The following is a 17,673-nucleotide window of genomic DNA, read 5'->3' on the forward strand; positions in this document are numbered from 1 at the left end:
CCCCTCTTATTTTCAAAATCTGATTTTGTCGATTCAGTTCTCGATTAAACCCATATATGACACTTGGTTATAAGCGATGTGCTAGAGGTAGGACGCTGAATCCTGTATTGCTTCTGTAGCTTCTCAATCTAGGGTTTTCGGAAAAGATGGAGATGAAGATGATAGTGGATTAATTGGTGTTGGAGAGCGAGAAATAGACCCTGATTCCATACAATTGCACATAAAAAGTATTTCCCACAAACCCATTGCATGTTTATTCGTATTTCATTGATTTCATAATATGTAATCAATGATTCTTCGTTGTTTTGGTAGTTACATAATAGTATTCGTCTGACGTTTATCATCCGAACTTAAAAAAATTTCTACAGACGAAGAACAATTCGGTTCAAAAGATATTGTGTTATGAATATCGAATAAGCCAAACCTACATACTAAAACTTATCTCAACCATGTTCGACTTATAATTGATTTTTATGATAATCAACCGAACTTGGATACATAATTTTTATGAAAATATGTTCGGCTGAAACACGTGTGAGACGAACATTCACTACACCCAATTCTGGATTTAGCAACCCCAGATTAGCAACAGCGCTTGAGCGATTGCTAATTCGCAACAAACAGAAGCAGTTGCCAAACTTTAGCAACAACCGAGGGTATAAGCATGCGGTTCACATGCTTATCAGGTAACACTTTTTGACCCTTTTTCCACCCATATTTTAGAACGAGTTGTTATTTCACCCCTTTGACTAGTTGACTTGTTGATTTAGAGGTGCCCACCAAAATTCTGGTACATAACACATGCTTCATTTTTATCCACAGATTTTTTTTCTTCTCTCTCCTTTGCTACGTGAATATAGCGATGAAGTTCGATGTCCTTGCATGAAATGTAAGAATTTCAATAGCGATGAAGTTTGATGTCCTTGGAATGGAATTGCTGAGGTAATATTGCTTTGTTTTAGGATTTGTTTATTTATTTGTTTTTCTTTTAATCCTCTTTATGTAGAAAGAGATTTGAGCATTCATTCACCTCTTGATGCTAGCAGGGAGATGATGAGTATTCGGATGTAGATGCTCAGGTAAAGTTTGCTCGTCTGAGTAAATATTTATTCCTTTCAATGGGGTCAAACAAAGTTTTTTGATAGCAGCAATTTTATTTTTTTAGCCATATAAGCATTTTACCTGTACATGCAATTACCACTGCAAATTTCGTAACTCTGTTAATGCATTGGAAGCCATATGCATTGCATCACCTTTTATATATCCACAAAATACAAGTTAGGAGAAGACGGAAAATGCTAGACACGAATACACTGCATCAACCTTCTTACAGTATGTATTATATGTTCCACAATGTCTTGATTATAGGAAAACAAATATATACCAGCAAGAGTATAAACACTTCCCATAAAGAATCAGTCATGACTAATCCAATAGATCAGAGGCTTTCTGTTTTTACGATCTAGTTCTCTACGGAATGAACTTGCAGTGACCATAAGAGCATGAGCCCTTGAATCAGTCATACAAGTATATAAGACTCTGTGCAAAATATAGTATGTATATAGAAATGAACCTCGCAAGTGTTGAGGTTATGGAGGTGGGTGAGTTTTTATGCTCTTGCTCTGGCTTCTTGGGGTACCACATCTCTGAATTAGCTGCAGAAAAATGGACAACAGTTTGCTATTTAGTTGTCACAGTTTTTATTGTTGACGCAATTTGAGATCTGTTCGTAATCGTATTCTTATTTACTTGCTATTTATCTCAGGCCTCATTATACACTTGTAGAGTTGACAAGACATGCTATAAGATAGTAAGTACATCCATGAATGCTTTATAAAAGACCTTAGTAGAGGCTAACTTTTCTTGATTTGGCGATTCGAATTACTTTTGTCAGTTAATCTTGTTTATGGCTAATCCATTTCTGTTTTGAACTCTTTCCAAGGATTAAGTTATGTGAGTTTTATTTTAATGGTACAGTTTTCCCCGTCGGTTGTCTGAATTCTATTCGTGTCGCATTAATGAATGCACACTTAATTTTCTCATTGGTCAGCTTGAGGAAGTCGTTTTAAATTATTTTTATCTTCTTTATGTATACATGGAGATTCATTCACTTCATTATACTGTCAGGAACTAGATGAATGTGGAGATGATGAATATTCAGATTGAGATGCTCAGGTAATAATGTTCGTTTTAATACTTGTTTATTTGTGGTTGTCTTTTTATATTTATTTTGTACAAGGATATTCAATCACTTCTTGATTCTGTCAGGAACTAGATGAATGTGGATTGTAGATATTCAATCACAATGTTCTTTAGAGGTATGTGTCTTCGCATACTCATCATGCTTATGCTTATGGTTTATTTTTTCGAATCCATGTTGATGTAAGCAATGAAATCACTATGGAAATGTTGTTGCTGTTGTTGTATTGATGTTGAATCTATTAGACCACCTCTGTGTATTATGTTTCGACTAGTCATGTAACCTAGATAGCATATAAGGTCTGACATTTTACTCGTATTCTGTATGTATTTCGATACCTTTATGGATGCCGTCTCTCTTCCAGATGGTCTCATGAGGGTCACTGATGTCATGGTTGATGGTAAGATCGTAGTTGTTGCTGGATAAGTTAATGTTGGAAAGCTTCTGCAGTTCTTTCTCAAGCAAGCTGGTGTCCTTGTTTAAATTTTTAGGACTTGTATCACTTGTCTTTAAGAAATCTTGAACTTGTTAGCAGTTGAATCCTTTTTTCTTTTTGTGAGTTTGGATTAAATTTATGATTAATTCAATGTAATAGAGTTGTCATTTTGTATTAGGTGAATCTGGTCTTATATGAAATTTGAATTTGAATTTGAATTTGAATTTGAGTTTGAATTTGAATTTTAGTATTTTAATATTAATTTGGATTTGACTTTGAATTATCATTTGAATTTGAATTTAATTTGAGTTTCAGTTTATTGTAATTTGAATATGAATCAGAATTGATTCAGCCAAGTCAGAAAGACAGCAGACAGCTAGCCAGATCTGACATATATTTTTAATATTAAAATAAATCAAATCTATGACGTCATACGGGTTTCGTTCTTAGCGGCACTCTGAAAGCATCGTTATTTAGGGGCACCTTGAAAGTGCCGTTTCAGAATAAGACACTGAATCTACGGCACTTTGATAGAGTCTTTTTACCCTATGAAACGACACTATTGGAGTATCTTAAATCGGTTGTTTTCCACTAGTGGTTGTTAGTTCTAAAGACGATCTTGTGATAATCCATTGTTAACAGAGTCCTTTCTGTGCGTGACAAGAGATTCAAGTGATTGTGTGCAGGTTTTTATTGAAGATTTAAGAAGTTATTGAAGATCTGACTTGGGTTTTATAATCTTTGGTGTGCACAATACTTGTTTCGGTAAAAGAGGATCCAATTAATAATCGGTTTATCCTTGTGGTAGATTGGATTGATTAATTGAGTAGATCGGCATCAACACGGTTCTTCGGATTAAAGGTGTTGTTGGCTTAATCTTAATCGATTACCTTTTGGTGATTGAACATAAGATACATCTAAGGACCTGACGAAGGAGTTTATGTTGAGGTAAACGGAAGAGCCTTTGTCCGACTCATATCACTTGGTTGAATAGAGTTGATACCAAACAGATTTGTTGTTCCTTTACTTTTTGGAATATGAACCAAAGGAATTGTTCCAAGTATGTGACTTATTTATAAGTTGGAGGCGTGGGAATACAGAAGGAACTAGGTGAACTATAGGGTTAGTTACTTTGTCTCATCTATACGAAGTTAGTATAATTTTGTGTAGCGGCTTAATCCTGAGAGTATTCAATTATGGACTAGGTCCCGGGGTTTTTCTGCATTTGCGGTTTCCTCGTTAACAAAATATTGTTGTGTCATTTACTTTTATATTCCGCATTATAATTGTTTTATTATAATTAAAGTAAATTACACAAACGTTAATTCCTATTTACTTGATAAGCAATCCTATTGTGTTTGGTTAAGTCCGAATCTTTGTACCAAGTAAACATACTTCGTTGTTGCATTGTCTCGATCTCGCATCCATAGACGATCACACGAAGTGTGAACCGATTAGTTGTATTGTCTCGACTCAGTCCATAGACAATCACTTTCATAGAAATGACTTATAGGTAGGAAAAGGTTTAGCTTGAGGTATATTTGGGTACCCTCGCCTTTTCTATTGGTATCAGAGCAGGCAGACACAAAAAGATATAACAATCTGTGTTTGGTGCGATCCAACTTGTAAGAATTGAATCTAATGTCCGATTCAATTAACGTGTCTCAAGGTTTGAAGAAAACTCGCACTGGATTTAACTTCCGAAAATGCTTGGAAGGGATGTCTTCCATAAGCTCCTCGTGCTCTTCTGAAAACATATCTGTATGCTCTCAAGAAGAGGTTAAATTAAGTCCTGTATTCACACTCGATGAGTCTGATTCTGAATCACTTGATGATAAAGAAGATGTTGAATATGTGAACGTAACAGCATCTCAACTTGATGAACTAAAGAAAGTATTTATTTCCTGTGCAACTGAGCTCACACTTGCATTAAAAAGAGAAGGAAAACTCCTTAAAAACTTAGGTCATATGAAAGCTAAAAATGATCAGCTCAAACGTGATTTGTCATCATATAAAAATGACTTAGAATCCTGCAAGGTTAGTTCCTCCTCAAAGATCAATCTCTTAGAAACCAAGTTAAAAAGGAGTATTGATCAAGAAAAGAAAACTGAAGTCTTAAGAAAAACAACAATGAATGAATACAATGCCTTAAAAGTCTCATATGACACTGAGATAAAGACTGTCACCGAACATGTCAACAGGCTAAAGAATGATATGTGTTTATTAATGTCTGAAAAACAGTCGGATACATCCTTCCCAAAATCCAAGAAATCTGGATTGTACCGTCCTCCACGAGGAAAGAAGAATGCCAACCTTAAGGGTGTTCAAAATAAGGTCCTTGTCTGTAAAAAGAACATGGCATTCCCAGGAAATAAAGAGATGAACTGCTCTCATCTGAAATCTACATATCATGATAGAAGATGCTTTTATTGTGGAAACAAAGATCATGTAATTAAGGACTGCCGACGTTTACCATGTTCGAATCTCAGCCAAGGCTCAATACGAGAACTTTTTCTCAACAAGTCACCCACAGACATGATCATCTCAGATCAAAGAATTCTCGAACAGTTCAACACAAAAGAAAGGAGGATCAGAAAACTACAAACTCCAGGAAGTGGATACCAAAGAAGGACACGAAACTACTAAGGAGAGAGGGTGATCAAGTCTCCAGATCAAAGGTAATTCCGAAATATGTTGATGATAGTAATTTTTATGATAAATTTGGTTTATCGTCAAAAGGGGTTAGGGTTCTTAATAAATCTGGCAAGAAGCGTCTTTCTGATAACCATGAAAAGCTTTATCTGTCTCATTCAGATACTTAGTATCCGGAAGAAATGCACTGACTCATAGAGTGATCAAACTAAGTTTGATGAGTTCAGTGTAATTTTGGAATAGTTCAAAAGACTTGGGAGATTTATGAAAATATTCACAGGACCGCACTTTCCTAAAAGTCCTTAATATTAAAGTTTCTGATTTTTCTATTAAGGGAGAATATTTGTTTTCCGTAATCAATGAACAAGTTTTTAGTAACTATTGATTAATATAAGTTCGGTATTGTGCGTTCCGGCCTCTGTCTGAAACCTGGAATCATGGAAAAATCAGATTTGTATACAAAGGTTTCTTCAAAAGTTTCAAAAAGGTATGCTGAAAAATGGCCAGTAACTCTTTCGGTCATCTAAATTTCAATGGAAACGGATCCGCTTCCTATATGAATATGAATCTTTCATCGTGTATGATTGATTATGAAAAAGAATTCTACAAATTGGCTCGAACTTGTGCTGAAACCAAGTTGGAAGTTTTAATGTTAAAACGTACTCTTGAAAATTCCTTATTAGTTCAAGCTCAAACTCTCAAGCAACTAGATGTACTCACCAAAAGAGTAAACAAGGAAGAAGCCAACCTTCACAAGGTTGAGGAATTGGTCTTCAATCAAGGTTCGCTTCAGGGAATCAGGAGAATCATCCCTATCAAGCGCAAGAAATCTCAAGATTTTGAAGGATTCTGAAATCCAAGTATAATAGACATCAATTTTTGATTTCTTTCATTGATTGTATTGGTCTATTATGAATAAAATTATTTGATTAGTAATTTTTCTTGTGATTTTAGGTTTACATATCCTGTGCTTAATTGCTTTTATCTTATTGCTATGTATGTTTATGGGATGTTTGATTTCGGTTTTACTTCCTTAATATTAGATCTCATATATTGTGAACCCTTATGGTTTGGGTGACTTTTTGATTTAGCGGGATTAAGTTATAGTCCTAGTAGGTAGGCTTTATCAAAGGATCATGAGGGGTTCTGTTATAAACAATCTGTAAAAAAGTCACAATATGTTGAATCGGTTTTGGTTTAGCATAAAAGCATATGTGTTTCGATGGTTTTCAACTTTTGCTTGCAATTGTTAAAACCGGTTTTCAACCTTTCTCTGGTAAAGGTTGAGGTGTGTTGTTATTCTTTTGTTAATGCATAAGGATAACAACGTGGTGATATTTCGATATCAATTCTCCCTGGACGAAGATGTTATCATATTGGAGAAGTGGATGCGAAATTTGAGGTAAAAATCTTGTTAGTTAATTGTTTTCGTGTTTAAGAAAAGCCTGAGTTTATATTGTATATACTTGTTGCTTTTGCTTAATAAAATTTCAGTTCAACTGATATTTATTCCATGATGTGTGTGTGGATATGTGTTTCGATTGGTTCCGGTTAAGAAAAATTATTGTTATCTTGTTTTAATGTGTAGTATCAATTGTTTAGGCTTACAAAACTTCGGTACAATTGATGTGTGTGTGACTCAATTAGTTCCGGTTAAGAAAAACTATTGTTATCTTGCTTTTGTATGGTATCAATTGTTTAGGATTACAAAATTACGGTGCAATTGCGATGCTTTTAATGTCTATGTTGTTTCAATTGCTTCCGGTTGAGGTGAATAATTATAAAACTTTATTTATTTTGGTTTGTATGAATTATTTATGGCTTAACGAAATAATTTATGTACGGGATGATTTTTTTAGTCCAACTCGATTCCGGATAAGAAACTAAGTTAATTCTGATCTTAGTTTGTCTTATCAAAGTGAAGTTTCGGTTATTCAAGTCTAATCGAATGCCTAAACAAGGAATTCTAGTTAACTAACCTAGTACTTGTCTTGTTTAAAATTGAAAGGTCCAAGTTTATGGATAATTAGAACCTGATGAGAAAAGTGGATTTTATCTTTATTTTGGTCTTATCGAATTAAGGGTTTGTTTTTTGAACAATCGATTTAGAAAAGGGACTAATGTGCTTAGTTGTTTTTGGTTTTCTAAACTAAATTGGAAAAATTATTTCGGACAATTGTTTCCTTGGTAACATATCAAACTAAGACTACTTGTAGTTTCGGTTTTGATATTGGTTATCAGAACGTGATGTGTGGAACCCTCGTGCCTAACTCTACAGGTTTGCAAGTCTATTCTGATATTTGTAAGATTCTTTTAGTGTTGTCCTTTATTTTTTCGTTTCTTTGTCATTTTTGTGACAAAAGGGGGAGAAATATATGGAGTAAACAGGTGATGCTGGCATTGATTTTATATTGATTGGCATCGCTAGGGAAAAGAACATTGGTACTTGAATATTTTATCTAACAAAAAGTGAAAGCACAAAATAAGGGGGAGTAACATGTCATATAGATTGGTATAACAAAGACCTGCGGATTGAATATATACCTATCTTCCTTAGGTGGAGTATTAGCTTTGTTATTATAATGTCAACAACGACATTTTCAAGGATTGAATGCAAGCAGTTTTACTGTGTTGTTGAATCGGTAATCAAGCGGATTGTAATGAATTCTTGTAATTTGTTTATCCATATGATGTAAGAGTTTTGTCACTAAAATTAACAAAGGAGGAGATTGTTAGAGCATTGCTCGGTTGAACCCACCAAGCGTTGGTATGTCAAGTTGTCATATTTTAGTAAACCAAAACTCATGTTAAGAGTCCCTTGATTATGTACTAGAGTCAACTTCGTATAGGTTAGATTGAAAGTATTAGGATATGAGAAATTACAATTATTGCGAAGTCTTGAAGATGTGAAGAAGCAAGGAGCTACAACGACAACAATCATCCTTTCACTTGAGGTTAGTGATATTTGACTTGAACTGTTTCATTCCCTAACGTATCTTTCAAGTCGTGCATATTGAAAACATAACTGTGAAGCATATGTGAACTCTAGACAGACATAGTATGAAGGAATACAATACGAGGTTTATTGCTTAACCATTAAACTTTGTAGATAAGACATCGCCATAATCATTTGAATGCTATTAATATTGTGATTATGTATGGGTATGAGGTGAGGATTTCATCATAGGGAACAATGTTTACATGTGTTCTAAGGAAGTTAGTTCATAAACTTGTTTGTGGACCGAAAAGGAGATTTCCATGTGTTATTGGTTTTGTTATTCATTGCATATATTATGAACAACCAATATGTGTGATAGAGTATAACCTCTCACAACTTGTTGCGTTCTTGGTAGAACTTTCGCAAAGGCCTGACTTATGTATTGGTATAACTTTTATAAGTAAAACCGACCTTAAGTAATCACCTGTGGTATGATCAGATTTTGTATGTCTGACCAATTAAAAAGAAAGGGGAACTGATCCTTGTAAGGTGTGCAGTACATCATGGGGAAACGATCCTTGTATGGGGTGCATCAAGGTTTATAGCAGAAAGGGGAACCGATCCTATGGACATGTGCAACACATATAAGTTAGATACCATATATATGTGGGGAACCGATCCTAGTACCTAGTCAACCGAATTTTTGGAAGGCTAGTGTGACTATGCACAGTACTCACATGGAGGTAGAACCGAAACTTGTTTTGGTAGAACCGTAAACCCATGATTGTGATTGAATGTTGGTTTGATCAATCACATAGTTCTTGAAAGTCAGATGAACCAAATCTAAACTTGTTTGGAAGGGTGGCAAATCGGTTTCAAGGTTGTAAGTTTGAAAGAGAACTTACAAAGTTAAGATGACGACAAACTTTGAACACGTGCTGTGAATGTTTATTTCTTTAATTGTTCAAAGATATTCCTTAACAACAAAGGATCGAAACATTAGTAAGTTAAGAATCTTTTTTAATTTCATTTTGTAGGAAAATTACAATTAGTAATGTGCATTTACTAATTAGATTTTCCAAGAGATTCCAATCGTTATTTTTGGACAGAGCATTTCCAGGAATTATGAAAACTGAATCTGTGCTTTTATGAATATCTTGAGAATATTTTCGGTTTTGGAAATTCCTTGGTGTCCAAACTTTCTTGTCTATAAATACTCGAAGTTCGCCTTTCTAGCAAACTAATCCTTCGTAACAACAGATTTACTCTTTTGTTGTTGTTACTGTTGTAACCGCCTATTCAGAGAGAAGGGTAACCTAATTAAGCGAAATATCTTACGGCCGCTCAGTTTAAAGTCTTTTTTTGGGATTGAAAAGCTCTAACGAGACCCGTTGGTGGGAAACTAGATAATTGCGATTTATCTTTTATTTTCAATTGATTTGATTGACTAACGGTGGTTGAAATCTTATTGCACCTAGTTTGTCTATTCTTGAGATCTTCTTTTCTGAATAAGATTCACTCAAACTAGTTCAAAGTTTCGACCGGGACTGTTTTTAATTCTAAAGACGATCTTGTGATATTCCATTATTAACATACTCCGTTATGTGCGTGATTGATCACAAGAGATTCAAGTGATTGTGTGCAGGTTTTTATTGAAGATTTATGAAGATTTGAAGACAAAGAATATATTGAAGATCTGACTTGGGTTTTATAATCTTTGGTGTGCACAATACTTGTTTCGGTAAAAGAGGATCCAATTAATAATCGGTTTATCCTTGTGGTAGATTGGATTGATTAATTGAGTAGATCGACATAAACACGATTCTTCGGATTAAAGGTGTTGTTGGCTTAATCTTAATCGATTACCTTTTGGTGATTGAACATAAAATAGATCTAACGACCTGACGAAGGAGTTGATGTTGAGATAAAAGAAAGAGCCTTTGTCCGACTCATATCACTTGGTTGAATAGAGTTGATACCAAACATATTTGTTGTTGCGTTACTGTTTGGAATACGAACCAAAGGAATTGTTCCAAGTACATGACTTATTTATAAGTTGGAGGCGTGGGAATACAGAAGGAACTAGGTGAACTATAGGGTTAGTTACTTGGTCTCAACTATACAAAGTTAGCGTAATTTTGTGTAGCGGCTTAATCCTGAGAGTATTCAATTATGGACTAGGTCCCGGGGTTTTTCTGCATTTTCGGTTTCCTCGTTAACAAAATATTGTTGTGTCATTTACTTTTATGTTCCGCATTATAATTGTTTTATTATAATTAAAGTAAATTACACAAACGTTAATTCCTATTTACTTGATAAGCAATCCTATTGTGTTTGGTTAAGTCCGAACCTTTGTATCAAGTAAACATACTTCGTTGTTGCATTGTCTCGATCTCGTATCCATAGACGATCACACGAAGTGTGAACCGATTTGTTGTATTGTCTCGACTTAGTCCATAGAAAATCACTTTCGGAGAAAGGACTTATAGGTAGGAAAAGTTTTAGCTTGAGGTATATTTGGGTACCCTCGCCTTTTCAAAACTAATAATCATGAAGCGAATGAGTTAGCGGGGAGAATCGATATTTCAGGTGCCGATAACAATGAAAATACCAATATAGGGGAAGATGAATCTCACAGAAATAAAAGAATCCGTAATGAAAGCCCTAATACTTATGGTAGCAAACTAAACACCATATCAACCCACTGTTTCACCCTAATGAACCCCAATCTTCTACTGTCGTTCAATCTGATATCATAGAGGAGATGGAAACAGACGGGGGAATTGATGGAAAAGATATCACTTCATTGAAATCAATCATGCTGCTATCTAGGCTTCTTGATTCTAAATCTATTACTCGTTTTTTTCAGTTCTACCCAATCTTAATTATTACCTGCATTATCTTTCTACCCTGTCAATTTGTGTTAATTTGTGGATCTTTGATTTGTGTAATTACGAATTTAGGGTTTTATTTTTCAATTTTGTATGTGAATTGTATCCTTTTGTCCTAGATTTGTTAAATTTGTATGCCTTTATTTATCTGCTTGTTGTATTTTGGTTGAGATATTATTACACTGGCAACATCTCGGATAATCATATCATTTCCCCCTCAAAACCAAATAATATCCTGAAAACCACTTCTATTAGGTTTATTATTGATACACATACTTTGCACACCATTTTCATTTGCATTAGAATTCATTATTGTCGATTGTGTCTGAATCTTTGTGTAAACTTATGTGTTATCAATTTTGTCTTGCATCTAAATTTTAATATCGTGAGACTTCTTGGAATTGTTAAGGATTTGGAATCCTAATACTATATAACCTTCATGAGGAATATAATTAAGTCTCAAAACCCTGACATTATTTTCTTGTGTGAGACAAAAATGGTATTTCCAAAAATGAATCAATTTCTAAAGAGCTTCAACCATCATTTTTACTGATGTCATTTGTCTAGGGGCTTGTCAGGTGGCATTTACCTCTTATAGAAAAGTGTCTTTCAAATATAAATTGTTCATAATATGGATAAGATGATTAATGCTTTTATCTCCTATGATCTTAGCAAGCTTGAATTCATCACCAATTTTCTTTATGGTTCAACACGCCATAATGAGAAGATGGAACACTGGAATTATATTAAGGACATTGGTATTAGAATCAATCACCCTTGGATTTTAATAGGGGAAATGAATATAAATTTTCTCAATCATGAAAGAACTTATGATACCAATCCTGCCACCACTGAAATCCCAAAAATCAAACCTAGTATAGATTCATATGATCTTAGTGATTTGGGGTATGTGCGTACACAATATACTTGGTCAAATAGACAAGATGGTGGAAATTCAATTATGGCAAGACTTGACAGGGTCATGAAATATAGTCTTTGGTTTGAACATTATGGTTCCTCCAAGTTTTTTCATATATTATCTATTGGTTTAGACCATATAACAATAGTCTTAGTGACAAACCCAAATAGTAACCAAGGTCATAAACCTTATAAATATTTTAAATGTTGGGGAAGTGATTCTGCTTCTAAAGATGTTATGAAAAATGCGTACCCAAAACATGTTAGAGGTTCAGCTGCATTTTGGTTTACTCATAAGCTTAGAAACGTTAAACATAATTTGAGAAATTGGAATATAATCATTTTGGTAATGTTGATCAAAGAGTCAAGTCCCTTACTAACCAATTTCAGCATTTAAATAACCAACTTTTATCAATTAGGAATGTTGAGGAAGTCAGGGGTGTCGAACTTGATCTTGAACATCGGCAAAATATTCCAGAAGAGTTTTATGCCCAAAAATCTAGACAAGATTTTATACAAAGTGTTGATAGAAGCACTAATTTCTATCATACTTCTATCAATAGAAGGAAACACTTCAACCACATTGAGTCTCTTAAATTACCCAATAGGAAATGGTCTAAGGATATGAATGACCTTGAATACCAATTGATTAATCATTTTAAAAACATAATTTCTACTTCTCAGAATCTCAACCGTTTTGAAATACTGAATTTCTGAGTTGTATTGAACCTTGTGTGACTGTTGATGACAATAGTTATCTACTTAGGCCTATTTCCCTTGAGGAAATAAGGGACACCATGAAACAAATGTCCTATTGGACAACCCTCGAGCCAGATCTTTTTCCTCCGAGGTTCTACAAACAGAACTTAAAGATGATTGAAATTGATGTCTGGAAAACTGTTTGTACTTTCTTTGAGTCTAAGCATTTACTTAAATATGAATCATATATTTTTGTCGCTTATTCCTAAAATTAGCAACCCTTCGTCTGACTTTAGGCCAATTTCCATATGTAATACTAGTTACAAGATAATTTTTAAACTTATTATAAATAAGATGAAGCCTTCACTTAGTAAGCTAATCTCTCCGTACCAAGCTGTGTACGTGCCGAAGAGACACATTTATGAAAAAAATTTCATAGCAAAAGAGATAGTTCATAATATGAAAAGGAAAAGAAAAAAAGATAGAAACAACGTCTTGGGTCTTAAACTTGACATGTATAAGACCTTCGACATAGTTGAATGGTCACTCATTATTGATTGATATTCTCGAATGTTTTGGATGTTTTCATGATTAATGCTCTTATTTATCAATGTATTAGTTCACTAACATCTCTATCAAGCTTAATGGATCTCCTTGTCTCTTTTTTAAACCAATCCGGAGGTTCAAGACAAGGGAATCCATTATCCCTATATCTTTTTATTTTATACATGGAATATTTGACTAGATATCTTGTTCATGCTGAAAACAACCGAATAATTCAAGGGGTACGTATCAACAAAGACATCCCTAGTGTTTCACACTTTCTCTTTGCTGATGAATGCCTCTTATTAGTCAAAGCTTCCCATGAGCAAGATAATAACTTGATGGCTCTAATCAAATATTTTAGCAATATATTTGGTCAAGTCGTTAATTTTGACAAATCCGATTGATTTTTTAGAAAAAATGTTCATCCTGAACATGCTATTTCTCTTATCAATTATTTAATAGTAAAGAAAATCTTACAGAAATATCTATACATTCCATTGTTCATTGATGGAAATAAAACATAGACATTTAGCCATCTTCTACATCATTTTGACAAAAGAGTTGTGAAATGGGAAGGAAAGCAGTTTTCACAAGCTGGTAGATCCATAATGGTGCAACATGTCTTGAAATACTCTCTAATATACCACATGAGTACCTTTTTCATACCATACACCATTACGCTAAAAATGGAACATTCTTAAAGGAATTTCTGGTTGGGAAAGAATAACTCAGGGAGTATTTACATGAAAAATTTGGGGAATGTTTGTTCTCATAAACTGCAAGGTGGTTTGGGTTTTAAAATTTTAAGAATATTTAGTAGAGCAGCGATTGCTAAACTAGCATGGGCTTTTATTTACTTTCCGAATGAGTTGTAGATCAAAATCTTGAAATGTAAATATTTCAGGAATCGTCATCCGTTGCATGCTAGGAAACCATTAAAGTTAACTCGCTTATGGAAGAGGATATAAGCTGGTCTAGAAATCATTAGAGAAAACTCCATATGAGAAGTTCGAAACATCCTAAGCATTCATGCATTCACAGACAATTGGATACCAGAAGTATCTTTTCCTCTTTGTCGTAATTATCCCAACCCTGACATTCTAGTTGCTGACTTATTGTAGATAGTACTAGGACATGTAATGTAGATCTTATAAATAGTTTCTTCACTGTAGAACATGCTCAAAAGATATTTAAAATCAGAATTTCTTTCACTGGCTCTATCAGGTGAGCGACAATTCATGCATAACCCCCATCCTAGTCAACCCACATATTAATCTCTTTGGAGCTTTCCAACTCTACCCAAAATACAAATTTTTATATAGAAATTTATAGAAAATACTCTTCCTACCAATGCTAGATTCCTATAATATAAAAAACTGAATCGTGTTGCTTGTGTGATACAATTCAGCTGAAACAACTAAACGTCTGTTTTTATTCTGTCCATACGCGAAATCTGTGTGGGCAAACGCCCATTTGGTCACTTTGTTGCTTTTGAGGAAGAATCTGACATATACATAAGAAGTTGGTCTGGGCATTGGCTGATGAGCAATAATAGTTTAGCAACAAAGCAGTTGATATTCGTCATATCTTAGTGTATTTGGAGGAGTAGGTATTTTCGGAATTCTCAAAAAAAATATTACGCCGATAAATACCGGAAACTATGCTATGAAACTGATAGCAGATATGGATCGTTATAAGCCTGCTCCACATGATCAACCAGTCATGCCACCTACACCTATTAAGACCCCTAATAACAATGGTCTGCCTGATATGTGTAGTATTCTTTACCGTGATGCAAGCTTAAGATTTGATAAAGATACTAATAAAGCAGGTTCCATGCTTGTTCTCACTGATATGGCAGGAACCTTTGAAGGATGCAAACTCATCAAAGGAGCGCCATGGACAATGGAAGAAACAAAATGCATCGCCATACCAAGGAATGAAATGGATAGTAAACAAAGGCATTATGCATTCGTAATGATACAAAGAATGCAATCACTCATTTGACTAACAATAATAACCAACTGTGTTGGTTTAACAGAAATATTTTAGATGATTGTCAATTTCTTTTGAAAAATTTCTCTTTTTAAGGTTAAATTATGTCAACAGAATTTGTACATCTTTAGCTAATAAGGCAGCCAAGCATTGTAGAAGGAACAATGTGACGGGGTAATGTTCGGGAGATATACCTGCATTTCTCCAAAACATATAATCTTTTCTTTGATATAAAATTATTCTCTTAGCTAAGAAAAAAAAAAGAACAAGAAAAACAAGAACATATACTATATTTGCTAAAATTTGCCGAAAGTAAAGGAGACTTATTGCTGGGGTTTTGCTTCAGCTTCACTGTAGTCTGTAGTAAACAATGAACATTGAATAGTAACAACCTAATTTCCGGCTACCCTGGTTTAAGAATTTACCAATAGAAACTTGTTTTCCATCAATAAATGTTTAGAATCCTGGGAACTCGATATTTTATTATTGAACTTAACAAAGGAAATTTTATAGTACTCCAAGACAATAAAATAAATGATTTGCTTATAATTCCCAGAAGTAGATATGTATATATAAATTTAGGTAAAGTGTAAATTTGTTTTAAACTAAAACCATTACAGCAGTGAAATGAAAATGTTCAGAGGTTGAGAGATTCATATCTGCAAATAAAAAGTCCCAAGTTGTGAAAACAGTGTTCCGCACATTACAATTCAAAGTTCTAAGGTTTAAATGGTTTGTGAAAATATCAGAATGTCCAAGTTTCAATACCAAAGTAGAGACCTTTATATATTTTTTCAACAGTATCTTGTACAAATAAAATAGTCAAGGACTTGGGCAGTCACACGAAGTTAAAATACCAGTTACGATACCTCGATATATCTGACATCCTAAACGACTCTCATTATAGTTTTTAAGTTATCTCGTCTACTCTCTTCACTACTTGTTTTGTTTTTCTTTCTGTGTAAAGCTTAATAACCAGAAATGATGCCCACTCTATAAAATGACCCTAAGCTTACACAAAGATTATAGAAAAATTGAAAGATAGAGAGTTTACAAAATACCATCATATGCAGGTACGCCGCTCAGCTAAACATATTTCATATCCCTAAATAGCCTAGCCATGCGTTGGGCAGGGAGCAATCCTATCACCAACTACAGCGGGAACTGCTTTCCCAAATTCTACATGGAGAAATTTACAGTATTTATTCATCATATGATCCCTGGGTGTAACTTGATCCCACTTCCCTGAGCAGAATATTGCATATGCATCAGCTGCATACCTATCCAAATGAAACCCGCGAAACAAGAAATAGATCAAAACATGGCATAGAAGAGTTGAAAAATGGCTTCCTTCAGAAAGAAAAATGGGAGGTTGAGAGAATTTAAATTATGCACAACTTACTTGCCAACACCATGAAGGTCGGTTATGTAGGTCCAGTTCTCCCACAGATACTCCGCAGAGAAGCGCTGAATCATTATTGCTCTTCTATCGTATTTTCAAATGACTTCAAAAGAACTAGTTGAAGAGTTATTCAATTGCTTAGGTCTTTATGAATAGATACAATTGAAACAAAATCGGATTTGATTCATTTTAATGAATTCATGAACAATATAGCTACGGTTTGCAAATATTGCATTCCTTATAATTTATTTGTTTAAGTTCATGAACTACCGATTTGAGAAAATAATCAGCTTAAGTATGTGTACGGGTATGCGTACCTAAGCAACCAAATTGAGTTGATTTTGGTTTCCAAACTCAGCAGAATTTTTCGGGTGGAAAAGTTTCGCCAGTACGTGTACCTAAGGTGACTTGTTTAAGAGTTTGTAAACTCCAAACTCAGCAGAAATTCACGGACGTGAACTTCCGCCAGTACGCGTACCTAACCTGTGTCCTTCACCAATTATGTATGCACACATATGCACACACTTGGTTTCCGGTACATGGATTTATACACTAATGTGCGAACACACTATATATGCTTATATCCATAGATGGTTACATAATCTCAACTCTACATTCCAATCATTGAAACATTCTTAGAGGATGTTATATAGTTGTTATTCACAAACTATTTTTCATCAAAGTGATTTTCAAGATATTGAAATGTCATCATGACTTTCGTCACGGGTAAAGATGAAAGTGGTTAAAGCGAAATCTTACCAACACATATTTCGAGAAATAGATAGGCGAGAAAAACTCGGCTCGAAATAGCAAATGTGTATAATCGGAATAACAAGTCATTCTTCCGGTTTCTCTTGATCAACAAAGTTCGTAAACTTTGGTTCAAGGGATAGGAATTATGCACATACGTGTTTCCACAATAATACTTATGTCCATCATTGGTTATGTAATCTAAACTCTCATTCCAATCATTGAAACATTCTTAGAGGACGTTAT

This window comes from Papaver somniferum, unplaced genomic scaffold (assembly GCF_003573695.1).
Source record: "Papaver somniferum cultivar HN1 unplaced genomic scaffold, ASM357369v1 unplaced-scaffold_92, whole genome shotgun sequence".
Classification (NCBI taxonomy): domain Eukaryota; kingdom Viridiplantae; phylum Streptophyta; class Magnoliopsida; order Ranunculales; family Papaveraceae; genus Papaver; species Papaver somniferum.